Here is a 19,460-nt window from a genome sequence, read left to right on the forward strand (position 1 = left end):
CAATCAGCTTTCACTAGTTAATTTATTACTTGAATAAAAAATAAGTCACAGAATCTTAACTTTTTCTCATCTCAAACACAATAATATGATAAACTTTATTGACAATTCCTGTGCCTGGTAGAGTCTGTTTATGTTTAGTAAGCATTTACGAAGTGTTCACTGAATCTCAGAGTTATTTCTGAATTATTCTAATTTTTCTATTAGAACATTCAGCTCCAGTCAAATGGATTTGCAAGCAGAAGGATTAATAATTTGGGTCCATGTGGCTCACATTCCCCAGTACACTCGTGAGTTTAATTTTTTTTTTTAATTGTGACATCTTAGTACTGAAACTGCTTCCTCTCCTAAAAGCCTATATGTTAGAGATTTTACTTTGATGAATCTTAAAAATAGCAAGACAAAAGCTACCATTAACTGAGCACCTTCCTGCCAATAACACACAATAGGGAAAGGATAGTGTCTTCAATAACTGAATCTCCACATGCAGAAGAATGAAATTGGGCCCTTACCTCACACCATATGCAAAAATCTAATCAAAATGTATCAATGACTTAAATGTAAGACCTGAAACTATAAAACTACTGAAGAAAACATCAGGAAAGAGCTTCTTAACATTGGTCTGGGCAAGGATTTTTTTGGATATGACCCAAAAAACACAGGCAACAAAAGCAAAAATTTATAAATGAGTTACATCCAACTTACCAGTTCCTGCTCAACACAGGAAACAATCAACGGAGTGAAGAGATAACCTACAAAATGGGAGAAAATCTTTTTAAACCATGTATGTACTAAGAGGTTAATATCCAAAATACATAAGGAACTCAAACAACTCAATAGCAAGAAACAAATAACCCAATTGCAAAATGGACAAGGGAACTGAAAAAACACGTCTGAAAAGAAGATATACAAATGGCCAACAAGTACATGAAAAGGTGCTCAACATCAGTAATTATCAAGGGAATCCATATTGAAACAACAATGAAATATTACCTCACACTTGTTAGAATAGCTATTATCAAAAAGATTAGAGGTAAGTATTAAGGAGGATGTGGAGAAAAGAGAAACTTTGTACATGATTGGTGGGAATGTAAATTGTGACGGTCATTCTGGAGAACAGTATAGTGTTTCCTCAAAAAAAAAAATGTACATATATATAGGACTACCATATGATCTAGCAATCTCACTTCTGGGTATATGTCCAAAGGAGATAAATTTAGGATCTCTAAGAGATATCTGCACCTTCATGTTCATCGCAGCCTTATTCATGACTATCAAAATATGGAAACAACCTAAGGGTCTATTGACTGATGAATAAAGAAAATGTCTCACACACACACACACACACACACACACACACTAGAATATTACTCAGCCTTACAAAAGAAGGAAATCCTGACATTTACGACAACATGGAGGAATCTGAAGGACATTATGCTAAGTGAAACAAGGCAGACACAGAAAAGCAAATACTGCACGATTTTATTCATATGAGGAAGGTAAAAAAGTTGAACTCACAGAAGCAGAGAGTAGAATGGTGGTTGCCAAGAGATAGGAGGCAAGGGAAGTGGAAATATGTTGATCAAAGGGTCCAAAGTTTCAGTTATGCAAATGAATGAGTTCTGAAGATCTAATACATAGCATGGTGATAGTTAATAGTTCTTTATGGTGTACTCAAAATTTACTGAGAGTAAACCTTAATTATTCTCACACAAAAATGGCTACGTTAATTAGCTGGATTGTGGTAATCACTTCACAGTGTGCACGTATATCATGGCATCACATCGTACACCTTAAATATGTACATTTTTACTTGTCAATTATACCTCAATAAGTCTAGAAAAAATAATTAAGCACCTCCTATGGACCATTCACAGTGGTATGAATTTTTTTTAAAGATTTTATTTATTTATTTGACAGAGAGAGACAGCCAGAGAGAGAGAGGGAACACAAGCAGGGGGAGTGGGAGAGGAAGAAGCAGGCTCACAGCAGAGGAGCCTGATGTGGGGCTCAATCTCAGAACGCCGGGATCACACCCTGAGCCAAAGGCAGATGCTTAACGACTGAGCCACCCAGGCGCCCCCACAGTGGTATGATTTTTACATATATTTTGACTAATCCTATAACAACTCTTTATGATCAAAATTATTAAACGGTAATTATTGGGAAGCATTGAAAATCAAAGCATTCTAATGTATCAGCACAACAACAGAGCTGGGAAGTACAGGTGTACTAAAACTGACGAATCAGCCGAAATGGAAGAAAAGGCTGAAAAAGTACCACATCCATAGAACAAATTCCCTCTCACGCTGCCACCATGTTTCAAAGCCCAGCTGACTACAAATACACAGGTTTTCTCCATCCCCCATCCCCTGCCCCCAATGTGCTGAATTTTGGTGCATTTTATCTGACTGCTTTTCACATATAACAGGAACAAACAAACAACAAACCTTCCATGAGGCTTACATTTATTTGAAGAATTGGGTGAATTGTGAATCTTGAGGAGGTTATAATTCCCCCTTGAAATAACTGGAAAGAAACCCTTACATTCCAAAATCAAGGCTCGAAAACCCAAGGCTGAAGACCGAAGTCCAATTATTTGTAAGAGGAAACGTAGTTCTCAAACAGTTCCTAAAATTGTCTCGTTGGTTGACTCTCCCTCTGCTCAGTGGCTCCTGGGGTTCCTTATTTATTAGAGTGACCAAACACAAGTATATCTCCTCTGACCATCATGTCTTTCTTTGCTTTCAAGAGAGAGAGACAGAGAGAGAAGGGGGAATTTTTCATCACTTTGGGTAACATCAAGATGCCCAACCCTGGGCGCCTGGGTGGCACAGTCGTTAAGCGTCTGCCTTCGGCTCAGGGCGTGATCCCGGTGTTATGGGATCGAGCCCCACATCAGGCTCCTCCGCTGTGAGCCTGTTTCTTCCTCTCCCACTCCCCCTGCTTGTGTTCCCTCTCTCGCTGGCTGTCTCTCTCTCTGTCGAATAAATAAATAAAATCTTTAAAAAAAAAAAAAAAGATGCCCAACCCTAACTGGACCTCAGCACCTTCAGTGTGTTGATGGCAGCAAAAACAGAGAGAAAGATTGCAGCTGAGTTTGAAGTACCATATGGAATTTAATGTGGCTACAGTGGAAAAAGTTGTGTTTTGACTTGCAAAACGAGAAAATGTGATATAGCAATATTAGGGGAAATAATGAACATGAGCTGTGCCGAGGCATGAAATTTGTATACAAAATCACAGCTCACCAAAACCAACCGAGGGTAATATCTACTCACTTTCTCTCCTTTAGCCACAATAATTTCATAGCTTCAATCACCTTTAACGAAGTTGCAACCCTAATAAATGTCACATCCCAAAGTTTGGAAACCTAAAAGCTATGCTAAGTCCCAGCAGTTAAAACAACAAATATCCACAACTCAATCACTCAAACTCCAAGGGACCTTATAAACCAACCCAATTCTACTCTCTCGAGCCAATGATATCACTTGTTAGACTTGCCTAATAAATTACTTGGTCAAATTTCATCTCCACGTGCACAATATTATTTGGCTCCTCATACATTCTGATTTCTGTACTTAAAGCAATTCATTAATTAGACATTGTCATATCTACACAATCAGGGTTACGCTTGCCATCCTCATTTTTCATATAAAGAAACGAAAGAGCTAAGATTTCTTGGCAGTAATGCATTAGACAGAAGACAGGTTACATCCTGTGGGTTGTGCCCTGTGCTTGGCTTTGCTATTACGCTAAAGATCTCTTATTCCTATGCAGATTTTCTGCTTTTTTTTATGTATTTTTAATGCTGAAAAAGAAATCATAAAAATCAGTGGGACAGAGTTTCACAAAGGGAATGGTGAATGGTGCAAATACAGTGAAGGGATCAATGCTTGAAAACTGAAACATTCTCATGAGATTTGGCAGGCTGGAAGTCATTGGTGGTTTGGATAAGAGTCAGGGAGGGAGACGGGGCAAATGGCAGCAGCTAGAGCAGTGATTGAGATGAAAGACAGTGAATATAGATTACTGTCTCTAGAAGCACAGCTGTAAAAGAAAAAAAATGAAGGGTTTGTGTTCATTGGCACCTTGATTATACTAATCCTCCACGCTCAAAAACGAGTCTTTTTTGCTATCTCTGCTCCCTCCTCACTACACTGCAATCGCCAACTTGCTGAGATTTTTCCAAAATACATCCTATAAAATTAACAAATTTCTCTCGATTTCCGCTGCTACATCTTAATCCAGACCCGAATACGAGGAGCTTCCTAACTTTTGGGGCCAGCATTCCACACGCTCTGCGATCCGCGACCTTGCTACCTCATCAGATTTATCTTGAGGGCCCCATCTGAGTCTTCTGATCCAGCCAAGCTCTCCACCAAAATTGCTCTGCATTTCCCCACATCCTTGCCTTTGTTTTTGCCCCAATCTCCGCCTGTCAAACGCTTCACCATCCTTCAAGATCCATTTCAAGTATCATCTTCCCCGTGAAGCTGCCCTGCCCTCCCCAACCAGAGATGAACTTTCCAGTCTTCTGGCTCCTTAGACCAACATGTCACTCATCATTCATCTTAAGGCTTCTTAAGTTCCTTCGTAACAGGGCCATGTCTTGTACTTAGCTCTTATAAACACCTGAACTTGAGCGGTCTCTTTGTAGTGTATAAAAAGTTACTACTGCAGGTTTTTAGGATGGTGTTTCTTGTTTGCACCTATATGACAGGGATAGCTGAAAATGTGGCTTCTGTTTTTGGCCAACAGTTATCCATCTTACACATGGCTCCTGATTATAGAGATTAGGATGTCTCAGAGAGGAAACAACCGCCTTCCCAAGACTCCAAAGAGAACAGACTCCCGCAAACAAACTGTTTTCTTCACTTGAATGCACAGTAACAACAAATCGAGTTAAAAAATCAGCCGGGTGGCAAAGGGCAGTGGTCATTTGAAGCAATAATATGATCAGGTCTCAGTTAATGTTTTAGTTAATAAAACATTATGCAAGAAACTGTGTGTATGGTTCTTAGCAGAAATAATGTATTGGCATCATTTAAATTAATTGTCCCAAATGCACTCAATTTAATCAACTTGTATTGCTTGCATACCTTGTGCCCAACACTATATTTGATGCCATTTTTCTTCTACTTTTTAAAAAATTTCCAAGGAATGCTAATGCAGCCTCAAAATGTGGGCTGCAAAACCTAGTTCCACGAGGCTTGGCTTCAGGTCAGGCGCCCCTGACACTTAGTTCCTTCTTTAAACTGCAGAGGTATTTTTGAGGCTTGAACTGTGCAAGTTTTTTTTTCTTCTTTTTGCAAACTTTCTTTACCCGTGAAGACCATGTGGAAAACTGACCATTAGTAACATATTTTTCTCCCCGGGCTCCTGAGCCCAGTAGTGTCAAGTTGCTCCATCTGATTCTTAAATTAATTTTCATCAGTTGTAAAACTCTTCAAGTGTGCACAAGAACGAGCCTGTCTTCTGGTGTCAATGTGTATGTGTACAAAGGAGGTCTTAGATATACACAGACATACGCTCTTCGATGGGCACCAAAGCGTCTGTCTTCCCAGTCATTTCAGGAACCATCTGATTAATCACAGCTTGAAGGCCCTGGAGTCTTACAAATCTGTAAAACAAAACAGGATATATATATATATATATATATATAAAGAACCTGAAAATAATTTCTAGACCACAAGCTGTTCCTTGTTAACTCTCATAAAACAATGACTGCCCTCCAAAACCAAGCTAATAACCCGGAAAGCTTTAAAAAATATATAGATTCCTTTGAGAAGTCAAGCTCATGGCTACTTTTTTTACTGTTTACTTTCTACTTCTTGATCTGGGTGTTGTCTGCAAGGGAAGACTCATGATGCAAATATTCAAGTTGTCACAGTTTGTGCATATTTCTATATGTACATTGTACTTCAATAAAATGTGTTTTAAGTGTGGCTTCCTTAGTCCCATCAATAGAAGGCAGCCATGAATCTGCATTTAAATATCTTCCCAGATGATTCTAATGACCAGACATTCTTGGATGGTCTTCCCCACCAAGGTCCTGGCAAAATGATGCATGGACAACAACTTCGTTTGGGGGATAAGTGATGAAGGTCTTTAGCGGAAGTGGAGGAAAAGTGTCACCTGATAACAGCGATGTCTTGGAGTCTTAGTCCATCAGTCAAAGAGGTGAGTTGAAATTGGGGAAGATTGGAGCCAGAGAGACAAGAGACTAAGCTGTTTTTATAATACAGGTGTGAGATGACAAGGGCTGAAATTAAGCTAGTGACTGTGGAAACAGGAAAGAAGGGCTGGTCGGAGAGACATTGCGGGCACATAATAAATTCCAGAGGATATATTGGCAGATGCCAAAAGACAAGGTTTCCCAGAATTAAATCCCAATGCTCATAAACTCTGGTATGTTCCTTTATCCCACAGTTGTGTGTGTATGTGTGTGTGGCGGGGGGGGGGGTATTCGGTGTGCCTGAAGCTTCACCCTAAAGGATCAAAGTCTAATCACCACATAAACAAACATACACCCACATAAACACAAAACTGTCTCTGTTAACTGAGAAGTGTTGAAGATGTTCTTTCAACTTAGTAACTTTCACACTTCTTAGGTAGAGTCCAAAATACTAGCCATCTAATTCTGGAATCTTTATTCCAAGTTGAGATAAGATACCCTATTTCAATCAGGAGCTCATTAAATCAAAGGAAGTAAGACTTTCTATGCTCTTTTCTGAAAAACTGATGTAGAGAGACTCTATAAAAGCTTCCCCACTACACCTCGTTCCTTACACACAGATTATATCACCTACCATTCTGGGGGCCTCTCCCAAGAAGTTAGGACACTGTGCCCAGACATGCAGTGGTTTAGTGAAGTGAACAGACGTCTTAGAAGATGAGACCACTAGACATATTTCCACCAGAAAGCCAAGCCAAGCTTTCCAATGAGACCTCCAGAGGCAGGCCGCTGGCTGGGTATTCACCCACCATGCCACCTACAATAGCCCTAATAGGGTTTCTTCCCATAAAGGAGTGTGTTCATTGGCTCTCAGTCATGTTCGTTGAAGAAAAATCATGCTGCTCAAGTAATGGAAGTAATTCTGTAGTCAATTCAATAAATACAAAGATATAAGAGTAGGGGCGCCTGGGTGGCACAGTGGTTAAAGCGTCTGCCTTCGGCTCAGGGCGTGATCCCGGCATTCTGGGATCGAGCCCCACATCAGGCTCTTCCGCTATGAGCCTGTTTCTTCCTCTCCCACTCCCCTTGCTTGTGTTCCCTCTCTCGCTGGCTGTCTCTATCTCTGTCAAATAAATAAATAAAATCTTTAAAAAAAAAAAAGATATAAGAGTAGATCAGAATCCACCTTAAGAGAAATGGTTTCAGAAAGCAAATGGAGTCATGGAAGTCTTGATAAACAATGGGGAGGGGAAACCAACTGCATCTTTTTCTGAACTTTGACGAGAAATAACCTTTACCGTTACCATCATGAAAATTTAAATGTAGAATTTGATGCGTTCTCTTGTCCTTTTACAAACCATATAAGTAATATTTATGAGCCAAATCTGCCAAACAAAATATTTCATTCTTAAAGCTAAAGGCTTATGGGTGTGAATGTTTTGTGACTTGGGCTTATGTGTGAATGTGTGTGTGTGTGTGTGTGTCTATATCTGTGGTATTGTTTGTTCAGCAAACTGCCTTGGGGCAGATACTAGTTCCCTGTTCACCTGACTTTGATTTTTTTAAGTAGAAAGAAACAATTATAGTAAACCACTTGGCCCAGCAATGAACAATATTACATAAACATTATTACATTGAATAAAATTATGTTAACTAAAAATCAAATGCAACTATGAGGAAGGGGGTAGCAAATATTTAATATTTATACTTAATAGCAAATAAATAATTCATGTCTGAAAGCGAATCTGTTGGACTTTTCCATCAAGCCCAGGAAACACCAAAGCCAAATGCACACAGTACCAGTCCCTATAAGTAAGCCATTTCCTTCTCTTACTCACTGGAAGCTCTAGCCATGGAAAGAGTTTGAAACCACAATAGGCAAGGATAAGGGGAAGATGCACAAGATAGAGAAATCGAGAAAAAGCCTACCAGAGTCTCTACTTGCTACTGCAGAATGACTGGGCAACCATGGCATTTGGCAAGGTACAGGACAGGCTTGACCAGGTAGTGAGATAACTGGACAGCATAGGTGTTTCTTGTTTGTACCCTCTAGAGTTGTGATCCATTGGTCTGTTGGCATGAAAGTGCCCTGAGCACAAAAACAGAAAAAAGAGAGGACACGAGAGGGGCATGTCTTGCCAAGGATCCTCTGCACCCTGCCTCCATTGATGGCCATGGAACAGAACCAATCTAACCATACCATAGGGAATGGAATCCAGGGCTGCCATGTCATTAGGCTTTGGGCTCTTTCTTATGATCTGTGGAACACATGGACAGATGCAGTCCTACTCAAACTCTCTGAGAAAGGGAAGCTACCCAACTTTTCTACTTGACTTTAGACGAGGAGAAGGAGGGAAAGTGGACCAGAGCCTTCATCACTGGTACAGTGGAGGCTGCAGAAATGAAGTGATGAAACCTCCCCCACTTCCCAAAATACCCACCTCTACCATCTGGATGCTGAGGATCGGGAAAGTGGTGCTTCCTTTTTAAAAATCTGCATGAAAAGAACTGCACCTTGAGGAAGGGAGAACTGAACTATCCTTGAATGGTGTGATGGTTCATTTTATGTGTCAATGTGGTGAGACCATAGTGCCCAGTTACTTGGCCAAATATCTGTCTAGGTGTTGTCGTACAGGTATATCTTAGATCTGATTAACATTTAAATCAGTAAACTTCAAGTAAAGCAGATTACCCTCCATAACATGGGTGAGCCTCATCCAGCAATTCAAGGCAATTAAGGTCCGTCCGAAGCTCCCAGAAGAGGAGGGCATACTTCCTCCAGATTTCCTTCAGACCCAAGACTGCAACTGATCAGCTCTCCTCTGGGCCTCCACCTGCCAGCCTGCTTTTCACATTTCAGACTTGCCAGCCCCAACAATCACATGAGTCAATTCTTCCAAAGAAATTTCTCTGTCCCTCTCTGTCTCTTTGTCTGTCTCTCTCTCTTTCTCTCCCTCTCTCTATATACACAATATTTTATTTTATATAAATACATACTTTGTTTATTACTATTTATATGCACATACATTTTGTAAATATATCATTAACATGATTTATATATGTTTTTACATATGTAAGTGAAGAATTTATATATAACTATACATCCCATAGGATGTACATATACATGTATGTCCCATTGGTTCTACTTCTTTGAAGAACCCTGGCTAATACACCTGGCGTTGTATTGACATCAGCCTCTGAAGGAGACATCTGACCTCTTGCCATTGGTATAATCCTACATACTAAATCCTGGGAAGAAAATTTATTATACGAGTTCCAAAGGCCCCGATGTTTATCATCAAAATTCAAGAACACTGAATGTAGAAAGGAGCAATGAAGCAGCGCCCGTGGCAACCTGAGGATGATTACATCTGTGATTCCTCAGAGGTCAGCTTTGCTCCCAGGGCAGGTCCAGTTTCACAAGGTTTACCTCAGTGTGACTGAGAATTCATTTCAAAAATCTCTCCTTCCAGGAAAGTGAGTTTTTTGTATACTTTTTCACCCACAAGAATGTTAGCTGAGCTTGTTTTTCCTCCAACCTCAGGATTTTCTATTGCTCACCTTTTAAAAAGAACTTTTTTGAGTACAACCATAAAAAAGAGAGAAGAGAAAAGCTGTGGGCCACTTATGGTCATTTGAGAGCAACACTGAGCTCTCAATCCTATCCATGCCCATCAGTTTTTCCCTCCTCAAACCCCCTTTTACCACCAATGATTCTCATCTGTTCTTCCTGTGAGAACCTATTCCAGACCATCATGGGAGATTTGCCCAGCGTCATCAGCCCATGGCATTCTATTCCTTCTCGATGGATTAGAAACAGCCCCTTTTTGCACTAGATAGAGTACTGCTTGTATAACTACTGATCTATTTTTAAATTGGGTTGATTTTTAAATTAGCTGATTATTAAAATTTTTAAATAATTTTTCACTGCAAAATACATTAAAAATGCAAAGAAGTAAATAAAACTTACCATAACCATGCCACTTTTTTAAAATGATACCAAACATAGAGGTGCCTGGGTGGCTCCGTTGGCTAAGTGGTGGACTCTTGATTTTGGCTCAGGTCATGATCTCAAGGTCGTGAGAAAGAACCCTGCATCAGGTTTCCAGCCGGGCAGGGAACATGCTTAAGATTCTCTCTCTCCCCCTCTCCCTCTGCCCTTCCTCCCATCTCTCTCTAAAAAAATTTAAAAATAAAGTAAAATAAAAATGATACTAGACATAAAAAGGCTCCTTCAGGAGACACCTTTGTTTATTATTTAGAGTATATGCTTCATTTTCTACACTACTTGTAACTCTATGTTAGGGTTTTATCATACACCTTACCTCTCAACTCAACTGTATGGTTTTTGAGGGGGGAGACGATGGCGTGTAACCACGATGCTCCACATCGTTTTACAGTGACCTCATTAGCTAGTAGCTGCTCAAACAACAAAACGAAACACCTCAGGTTGAATGAAAGTAGTCAGTGTTCTTAGTTCACATATTTCTCCCTCATTCAGATCTAATCTTTCAATAGTTGGACTTAAGCTCATGGGCAGATTATTGCAGATAGGTTAGTTGTGTTGTAAATCAAACAATTCTTTCTCACAAACAACAGGCTTCCATTATTGGCCCAACTATCAGCCGAGTCTCCAGTTCGGAAGAGATCCCTTCGTTGCCATGGAGATCACTACTGATATGTTATTCTTCATGGAACTCTCAAGTGAAATGAAGCCAAAGTGTATGTCAAAATAATGTCCACATTCTCTTCCTGCCCCATGTCTGAGCAGCCTCCTCCTAGCCCTTCGGAGCTGCTGGCTGTCTTCCCCTTGACAGAGCAGCGATCCCATCCTCCCCAGGGAGCTTCTCGCCAAGCCCTGGATGTGTGGGATAGATCCAGAAGGCATAACGAGAAGCTAGAGGGCCCAGGGCAAATGTCAAGGCAAACACAATTTGAAAGATATTAACTGAGAACCGATGGAGAGTTTCCCAAGAAGCTTAATATGACCAAATCATAAAGCAGCCACCAGATGGTTATAATTACTATCCCGCCCTGTTCTCCTCATACCCTCTTCATGAAGGGAAAAGAAGAGGGACAGTTACCAATCTGCAAGGTCTGCTATGGGCTTAGGCAGGAAAAGATGAGGCCTGTCTGGGCCCAGACATGACAAGTTAGTCCAAACATGGCCAAAAAGTATTAAGAGCCTAAACAGGAACTGTACAGCATGATTTTGTCCCAGACTCAAATCAAAGACCAACTAATTGAGGGAAAAGTAGGCAGCCACTTCCATATTGTACATTTGTGGGGAGCACTAAGCAAGAACTTGCCACCAAATATCTCCATTAGTCTTCTGCTGTGGTTCTAGACATCATGCTAGTAGAAAACTATTCCCTGCATTCTTGGAACTTCTGGGTCCTAAGAAGCCCCCTGCTGTCATGTTCCCACCACACCGAGCCCCTCTTTTCATAGCACTCCCCACACCACGGACAGCCTTGGAAATAACAAGTTGGGAAGAGAGGGCGAGGGCAGAGGGAGATATGGCTAATGAGGGTGAGCAGGGGATGCTATAGAGAGGAGGGAGGGCTGGGGGAGGAATCAAACAGCTTTACAATGTAGTCAGGGACTGACTCGGGAAGTAGGCTCTGCCGGCTACCTACCGAACTCAAGCCATTACGTGAGGAACTACAGCAGAAGTGTCCTAGGCAGCAATTGAGGTCAGGAACTGTGTCTCTTATTCATATTTTTCTCCAATCAGTACATGTAGATGAATGAGTACTGTTAAGTGCAACATGATTTCAAATAGTACAGAAATAGGTTTATGGAAATTCGGTTCTTGTGTTCCCATCCCAGATCAATGAGGCGGAGAAGCCCCAGAGAGAATGATCTTCCCTTCCACCAGCTCCTGCTGTGCTGCGTTATCTGGGAACCCTGTAGCTGAGCTCCATCTCCCTCTGTGCATCTAGATGAAGGCTGCCTCAGACCTGCCTTTTAGAGACCAATGCACAGTTGACTTTCAACACCTGACTGTAGAATGAATGTGGCCTGCAAGCCCCTTCCCAGAGTTCTTGCGTCTGCACCAATGGCTCCACAGCCAACCCCACGGTGATGAGAGTCACCAGATCCTCGGGAAGGCTCCCGTTTGTACCCACAGTTCTGTGGGGGAATCGGGGCTGACACGGGGCCCTCCTGAGGTGAGAGGCTTCTGCCCTTTGAAACCCCATGAACTCCAAAAGGCTTAGTGGCTTCCCAGTGGCTTCGGCTGTGGAGTAAAGGGATGGAGAATCCGGGAGCCACTTCCGCTCCTGCCTTCAGTTTCCATACAGCTTCCACCTTCTCTGTCTCCCAACAGCACAGCCTCCTTGGCTCCCTCGAGAAAATCCTGTGGCATCTCCATAGGTGGTTGGGGGTGAGGACATTTGAGGAAATACAGGACCCACGAATGAGATCTTAGATTCCTATCCAAAATACTCTGTCCAGTTATCCAAGCATATCACGGAAATCAGGTCTCAGATACCAGTTTTTGGTTTCAGATGTGGTCAGGGGTTAACATGGGGCCAGAGACTACAGAAGTCAGTACTTCTGGCTACTTTACCAAATGTATATCTCTGGAAGCAAAAAGCAATATGGCCTAACGAAAAGAACACAGGCTCTGTCGCCCGCGAGGATCTAGTTTTATGTCTAGCTCTTGTACGCACTGGCTGTGTGGCCTTCGGCAAATATAATCTCAGTTTCCTTATCTGTAAGATGTGAACAGTAATAAGACTATCTAGTTAATCTGAGTAGATTAAAGATCATATATGTAAAGCATGTCACACTTATTAGGCATTTATTAAATGGTCATCATTATATGTCATTTAATCTAACACACTGTCCATCATAAGATGCACCTTTATTTTACGTATCCAAAAGAAAGAAAAAAATGCTGCCAGTTAAAGTATGTCACATTACTTTATCACCACTTATAATTTCCATTTCATCCTCATTGAAAGAGCTCTTCAGACTTACTTGACATGGATTTTTAAGCATATGAAACTTGTGTGCACACGTGAAAAGAAAAATATATACAAAAGAAAATGTTCATGTATTCTTTTTTTAAAGATTTTATTTATTTATGTGAGAAAGGAAGGGAGAGGGAGTGAGTGAGGGAGGAGCTGAGGGAGAGGGACAAGCAGACTCCACGCTGAGCATGGAACCTGATGCGGGGCTCGATCCCACAACCCTGAGATCACGACCTGAGAATCAGATGCTTAACCAACAGAGCCACCTAGGCAGCCCAAAAATATTAAGGTATTCTTAAAACTTATTCACATCAGGGATGCCTGGGTGGTCAGTAGGTTAAGCATCTGCCTCCAGCTCTGGTCACGATGCCAGAGTCCTGGGATCGAGTCCCACATTGGGCTCCTTGCTCAGAGGGGAGTCTGCATCTCTCTTTGCCTACCACTCCCCATGTTTATGCTCTCTCTCTCTCTGACAAATAAATAAATAAAATCTTTTAAAAAAAATTCTTATTCACATCAGTTCTTAGACCCCAGCTTTCAGAGATTTTAAAATACGAAAATAACTTATTTTATAATTGGTACAATAACGAGCTATTTCATGGGTACATAACAAAGCATAACAATTTCTTTACAGTCCCCAGCTCCACAACTAACCATGGTGCCTTTGGTAAAGTACTGACCATCCCTAGGCCCAGGGTTGTTGGAGGACTGCATAAAGTAGTAGCCAAACTTAGCACAGGGTATGGAACAGGGTAGAACTTAACAAATATCCCTTTTTTGGCAAAAGTCAACAATGTAGTCAGAAACAGCAGCAACAAAAGCCATAATAATTGCTGTCTGTATTAGCAACTCCACCCACGTTATCTCAGTTAATATCCCCAACAGCCCCGCCAGATGGGAAAACAAACATCACTTCCCTTTAACAGATGAAGAAATGGAGGCACAGAGAGATCAGGCCATTTGTCAAAGGTCACAAAGCAAACTAGTTGCTGAGCCAGGACTCAAACCCTGTCCTCTACCTATTTTAGGCTATTTCCATCACACTTGGATGCTGTTCTATTTGCACAAAATATTCTCACCTGTTTAAGAACAAGGAGAATCTCTCTGGCTTTTGAACCCTTGCAGTATGTGTAGGATACAGAGTCTGACCAACCTGGATTCATATCCCTATCTAGCTGCCTATTTGGGGGGAATGAGGCATAGGGGGCAAAGGAACTTTCCCAATGTCACAAGGCAACAGATATGAAAGTAGACTGTAGCGTGCCAGAGTCCACTCTCTTAGCCACTCAACTGCACTGCTTCCTCCACAAATGGGAAAAATCGTACCTACTTTTCAAAGTAGTCAGAATTAAAAGTAATTTAAGTCAAGCACCGAGCCCAATGGCCAGCATCTAATAGGCATGCAGTAAATAGCTCCCATTCTCACTGTAGTTGACAATAGCAATATTTGAACGGCCCTGCAGACACCCACCTAGTCCTGGCCCAGGCCAGACCTGCAGGGGGATAGTAGGGCCACACCATCCTCCTTGAGAGGACGACACCTTCCTCCAAGTTCCCTAGCTGCCTCATCTCCTTTCTAACTGTAGAAATAGACTGGAAGTGGAGCACAGAAGAAAAACCGCTAAATTAGCATTTGGGGACTAATTAATTTTGTATTTCCACCCAGAATTACTTTTTATCTTCAGCAAAAGTCTTCTGCTGAGAGAAGAGGATTAGTCTTACTCACAGTGTGTACACTGGCAAATTCAGCTTTCCTACAGGAAATGCAAGCCTTGTGACAAAGTTCTTGTGAAATCCAAACAAGGGTTCTCGCTCATGACTGCTGTTGGCTCATAACAAAGGGAAGACCATCAGCTCAACAATCTTCAGAACTGACACGTAAACAGAAGGGCAATCTGCAAATTTGCTAATGGTTCCTCTTTACCATGGCCTAAACCTAGATTCCAAGAAAACAAAAACAAAAGCAAAAACTTGGTACCTGGGGGCGCCTGGGTGGCACAGCGGTTAAGCGTCTGCCTTCGGCTCAGGGCGTGATCCCGGCGTTCTGGGATCAAGCCCCACATCAGGCTCCTCTGCTGGGAGCCTGCTTCTTCCTCTCCCACTCCCCCTGCTTGTGTTCCCTCTCTCACTGGCTGTCTCTATCTCTGTCGAATAAATAAATAAAATCTTAAAAAAAAAAAAAAAAAACTTGGTACCTGAGGTCCCAAAGTAGCAAATGTCTGATTGTCCCATTGGCTTATAAATTCTCACTGGGAGAATTCTTACTCAAAATGTCCCATATGCGGATACTAATTAAAATCAGTTGTGGTGTCTTAGAACAGAGCGTCTTCACCTGTAGGATCTGCAGATCCATTCTAAGAACCTGAAATTTCATTCCAAATTCCCTGGGTACTTGGATATGTTTTCCTGGAAGCAGGCTTCAAAGCTTTCACTACTTTCTTGAAGGAGATCTGTACCCCCAACACCATAGAGAAATATTGATGTGCAAATAAAATTGACACAGAAAATTTGCACAATCCATTGTTAAATAATAACAACAACAAAAACGTACAGAGTGTTTTTACGTGGCATTCTACTCTTGCCCAAACAATACATGTATTTATAGAAAAATATTTGAAATCTACACTAAAAATATTAACTCTGGTTATCTCTGTTTGTCAGGAGTATGAATGATTTTTTTTTATATTTTGTTCTTTATGCTTCTGTATGTTTGCTTCTTTTTCTACAATGAACATGTGTTAATTTTAGAATCTGCAAAAGCCCAATAAATGTTATTTTCAAACTGATTTCAAAAAGTCTTCATATCTTAGTTCATATCCTCCTCTGCACCTTGATTTCCCAAGTGACTCATGATTCTCCGTCTATACCGTGTGACCTGGGTCATAAGAATCTACACTCCAGTCTAGGAATGCCATCCATGGTCAGATGGCCATTTCTGAGTTGGAAAATCTGGAGGCACAATGTTAGGTCAGTTCAGATTTGAACACAGTAGAGGCCATTACTTTTGTAAGAAAAGAGGACTGGCAGCTTTGAAAAGAAGAGGAAGGAAACAGAAGAAAAGCTGTGTAATCGAGAGAGAGTTCAAGCTTGTAGGATGTTTCAAACTCTTCAGCTGTGCAGCCCAAACCGGAAAATACGGTTTATATCAAATGCCCTATGAGTGTTTTTTTGTTACTTGAAGCATAGTCGACATACAATACATTAGTTTCAGGTATACAACATAAAACAACCGTCATTCATGTGTTCATACAACATATGAACAACCCAGTTGGAGTATACAGCAAACCATAATTCTCCATGGTTTGAGGGTTGCAGATCTCATTGCCATGCTTTAGGAAATGTTCACCATGGTAAGTTTAGTTACCGTGTATCCCTGTACAAAATCATTGCAATGTTATTGACTATATTCCCTAGGCTGAATTACTATCTTGTGTTTGTGGCGGAACTAAGGAATTCATCCAAAAGCTAGAAAGCAGATACATTACTCAAGGAGAATCTGGTAAACTGTCCAGAGCTTGGCTTACTATTGGCAGTCCTGTCTGTGTACAGGATTTGGAAAGTGGAAGCCTTAGGGCACTTGGGATGCAGAAAGCATACACGCTAAGGTTGCCAGATTTTGCAAATAAAATTCAGGATGCCTCGTTAAATGTAAATTTCAGCTATACAACAAAATTTTTCCTGGTATATATATGTCCTAAGCTCTACTCATACTAACAATTATTTATCGTTTAGGTGAAATTCAAATTTAACAGAGCATCCTGTATTTTATCTGGCCATCCTATTCCACAAAGAACAAGAAAGGACCAACCTATGGGCATATTTTCTCACCCTAAACAGACAATGTACATATGGCAGGGAGAGAGCGTAGAGATGCGGGAAGTCTGGGGAGCTAAGGAAGGGTTCTTTAAGGAGCCAGAGAAGGCTCCTGGAAATACAGGGAAGCAAGGAGTTAGAGAAAGCCTCTCCTGCTCCCATGTAAGAAAATTAGATCTTTCTAATGTTGTTCTTCTGGTGGTTAAACCAATATTACCCCAAAAGCAGAAGGTAGAGAAGCCCAGGAAAGTCCCAGGGCGCAGTATGCAAGCTGACAGCAAAAGGGACGTGCTCATGGCAAAGGGGAAACCTCAGAAGTGCTACAGTTGGGGTTGAAGTAAGTGTTGGTTGATTACGCTTAGCTTTTCCTACAGCCAAGATTTCAACACTTCATCTGAATAACTTGCACCTTGCAAAATTGTTTTCCAGAAAAAGCTGCCTGAAAAATACAATCATACGTTAAAAAAAAAAAAAAACACGATGGAAAAGAGACACGTGTTGATGGCTAGGTCTATAAGACACCAAATGAAGGAAAAATGGAAACATAGCATCCCTCCAGATGTTTCATCTAGGTAGTAACAGGGAACACGTTTGCTCTCTGCACACGGACGTTTAGTGCGTAAATGCAGACCGTGGCGATGATATTGGAAAGCGTTGATTAGAAAATCAGGAAACTGTCCTTTTTGCATTGTTCACAGATGGCCGTGGAAATATTTTCTGTCAATGTATTTTTAGCCTTTCTTGAAAACAGAATTAGCTATGTAATAACTAGCTCTGCAAACTGCTCAAGCAAATGAAAACATTGAAATACTTCTCAGTCTTCTGTTTCTGCATGGAGTACATCTCCCACCTCTGTTCTCTAAGCATTCGATTCAGGGAGTCCTTAGTTTCCCAGAGGCAAAGGGTTCAAATCCCACTGAAACCAGCCTGTCTTCTCTCCCCATACTATCCTTGCGAGTGCAGCCTACCAGACAGTTGGAGTCTGAGAGAGGCGAACAGCTACAGTTTGATGGGGGGAAGCCGAAACACCATAGGTGACATGAAATAAAGGGTTGATTATAGGCACTAGACCCGACATAATTGGGGGAGCTGGTGAAGAAGTCTGTTGGAGGCTACTGCATCTGAAGGGGGCCCTGAAGTCACTACGGGCCAGCAGAACCCACAATAGGAAGATGAGCTGAATGTGAAGCAGGGAAACGAAGGACAACTTCAAACCCACGTCTCACTCCCATGACCTCCAACCTCAACCCTGTAGATAACCTATAGAAGAAGCTGGTGCTCTTTGCCACAACACTGCATAAGGCTTCTGGCCCAGGATTCCAAGAACCCACAAGAGGGCCTCTGCTGGGACCTGGAGAAGCTCTGGAACAAATGCTGCCCCACACCTACAAGGTGAAACTGCAGATCCGGGATGGCACAGGTGAGCTGCAAAAGTGCCCGGTGCCCTCACGCCCTCATCAGAATGGCAGCCACCTCCCTTCCACCTTCCAAGTCTCCTGCAAATTTCTCTCGTGCCGATCCCTGCCTGGAACCACACGGGAAAGGGGATTCTGAGCCACGTGACCCCCCACACAGCATAAAACCTTCACACAGTAGCAAGCCTGATTCCCTGTTCTGCCAGTATCTAGCCAGGCAAATTTGACGGACTTTTAATCTCATTAAATCTGTTTCTTCATCTATATGGATAATATTGATTAAATCATCCAAAAAACAAATGTACCAAGGGCTCGGCATATACGAATGAACCCAGGTTCCTGCTTTCATCCTGTTTATATTCTTTGGATAACAATATCTTCACTGAAATGTTGTTGTTTAGATTTAATAAGATAGTGAGAAGGACGTTAGGACAATCGATGTTACTGACCCAAGTTCGTTGTTAGAGCAAGCTGATCTTCAGCGCATCTGATGAGTTGACCCTCCTTTGGACTTCCCCACACATAGACTTGGAGAACTACCACCCGGAACAACCAACCCATGAGTGGATTCCTAGTGTCATTTATGGTCATTCCCGGATTTCTAAAGGAGTGCCCCACTCTGCCTCCTTGCCGTCAGCACCCTAGAAAACCTTGGCTCCCCTTTCTTTAGAGTCACACGCAGAGAAGAATCCGCTAAGGAAAAGGAAAAGAGGGTGAAATCTGCCAGGCAGAGGGGTTCAGGTAGGGAAGGAAGGAGCACGCTTTCCAAATGGCTGCTGTGTTGACAATACCCTAGTCACTGTCACACTGGATTGTGAGCCCGGAAAGAAAAATGGTCTCCAGCCCGGTCTGGGGGTGGTCAGAACAGAACTTCAAGGAGAACATAGCAAATGTCCCCACACCCCTACCCCTTACTTCACTTGAAGTCTTGTTAGTGCCGTAATTTCCAACCGGGCAACAACCACATCTGCCTCCTTTCTGTTTTCTCTACCATCTTCGTGGCAAGCTGGTGGTTGGGTGTTGTAGGTGGCTTCTATGCTGTGGTTTTCAACATTTTGCAGCCCAAAACCTAGCTCT

At 41.8% G+C, this 19,460-nt stretch overlaps 1 long non-coding RNA gene across 3 annotated transcripts in view; it reads right to left on the reverse strand.

Moving 5' to 3' along the window:
* LOC103658205 overlaps nt 1-19,460 on the reverse strand; it is a 54,574-nt gene that overhangs the window by 15,903 nt on the left and 19,211 nt on the right. For all 3 annotated transcript variants that reach the window (XR_567062.2, XR_567060.2, XR_567061.2), the window contains exon 5: nt 703-749. This is a non-coding gene — a long non-coding RNA (uncharacterized LOC103658205). The remainder of the gene's footprint in view (nt 1-702; nt 750-19,460) is intronic.

The sequence above is a fragment of the Ursus maritimus genome, unplaced genomic scaffold (genome assembly GCF_017311325.1).
Source record: "Ursus maritimus isolate PB19 unplaced genomic scaffold, ASM1731132v1 scaffold_2, whole genome shotgun sequence".
Taxonomy (NCBI): Eukaryota; Metazoa; Chordata; class Mammalia; order Carnivora; family Ursidae; genus Ursus; species Ursus maritimus.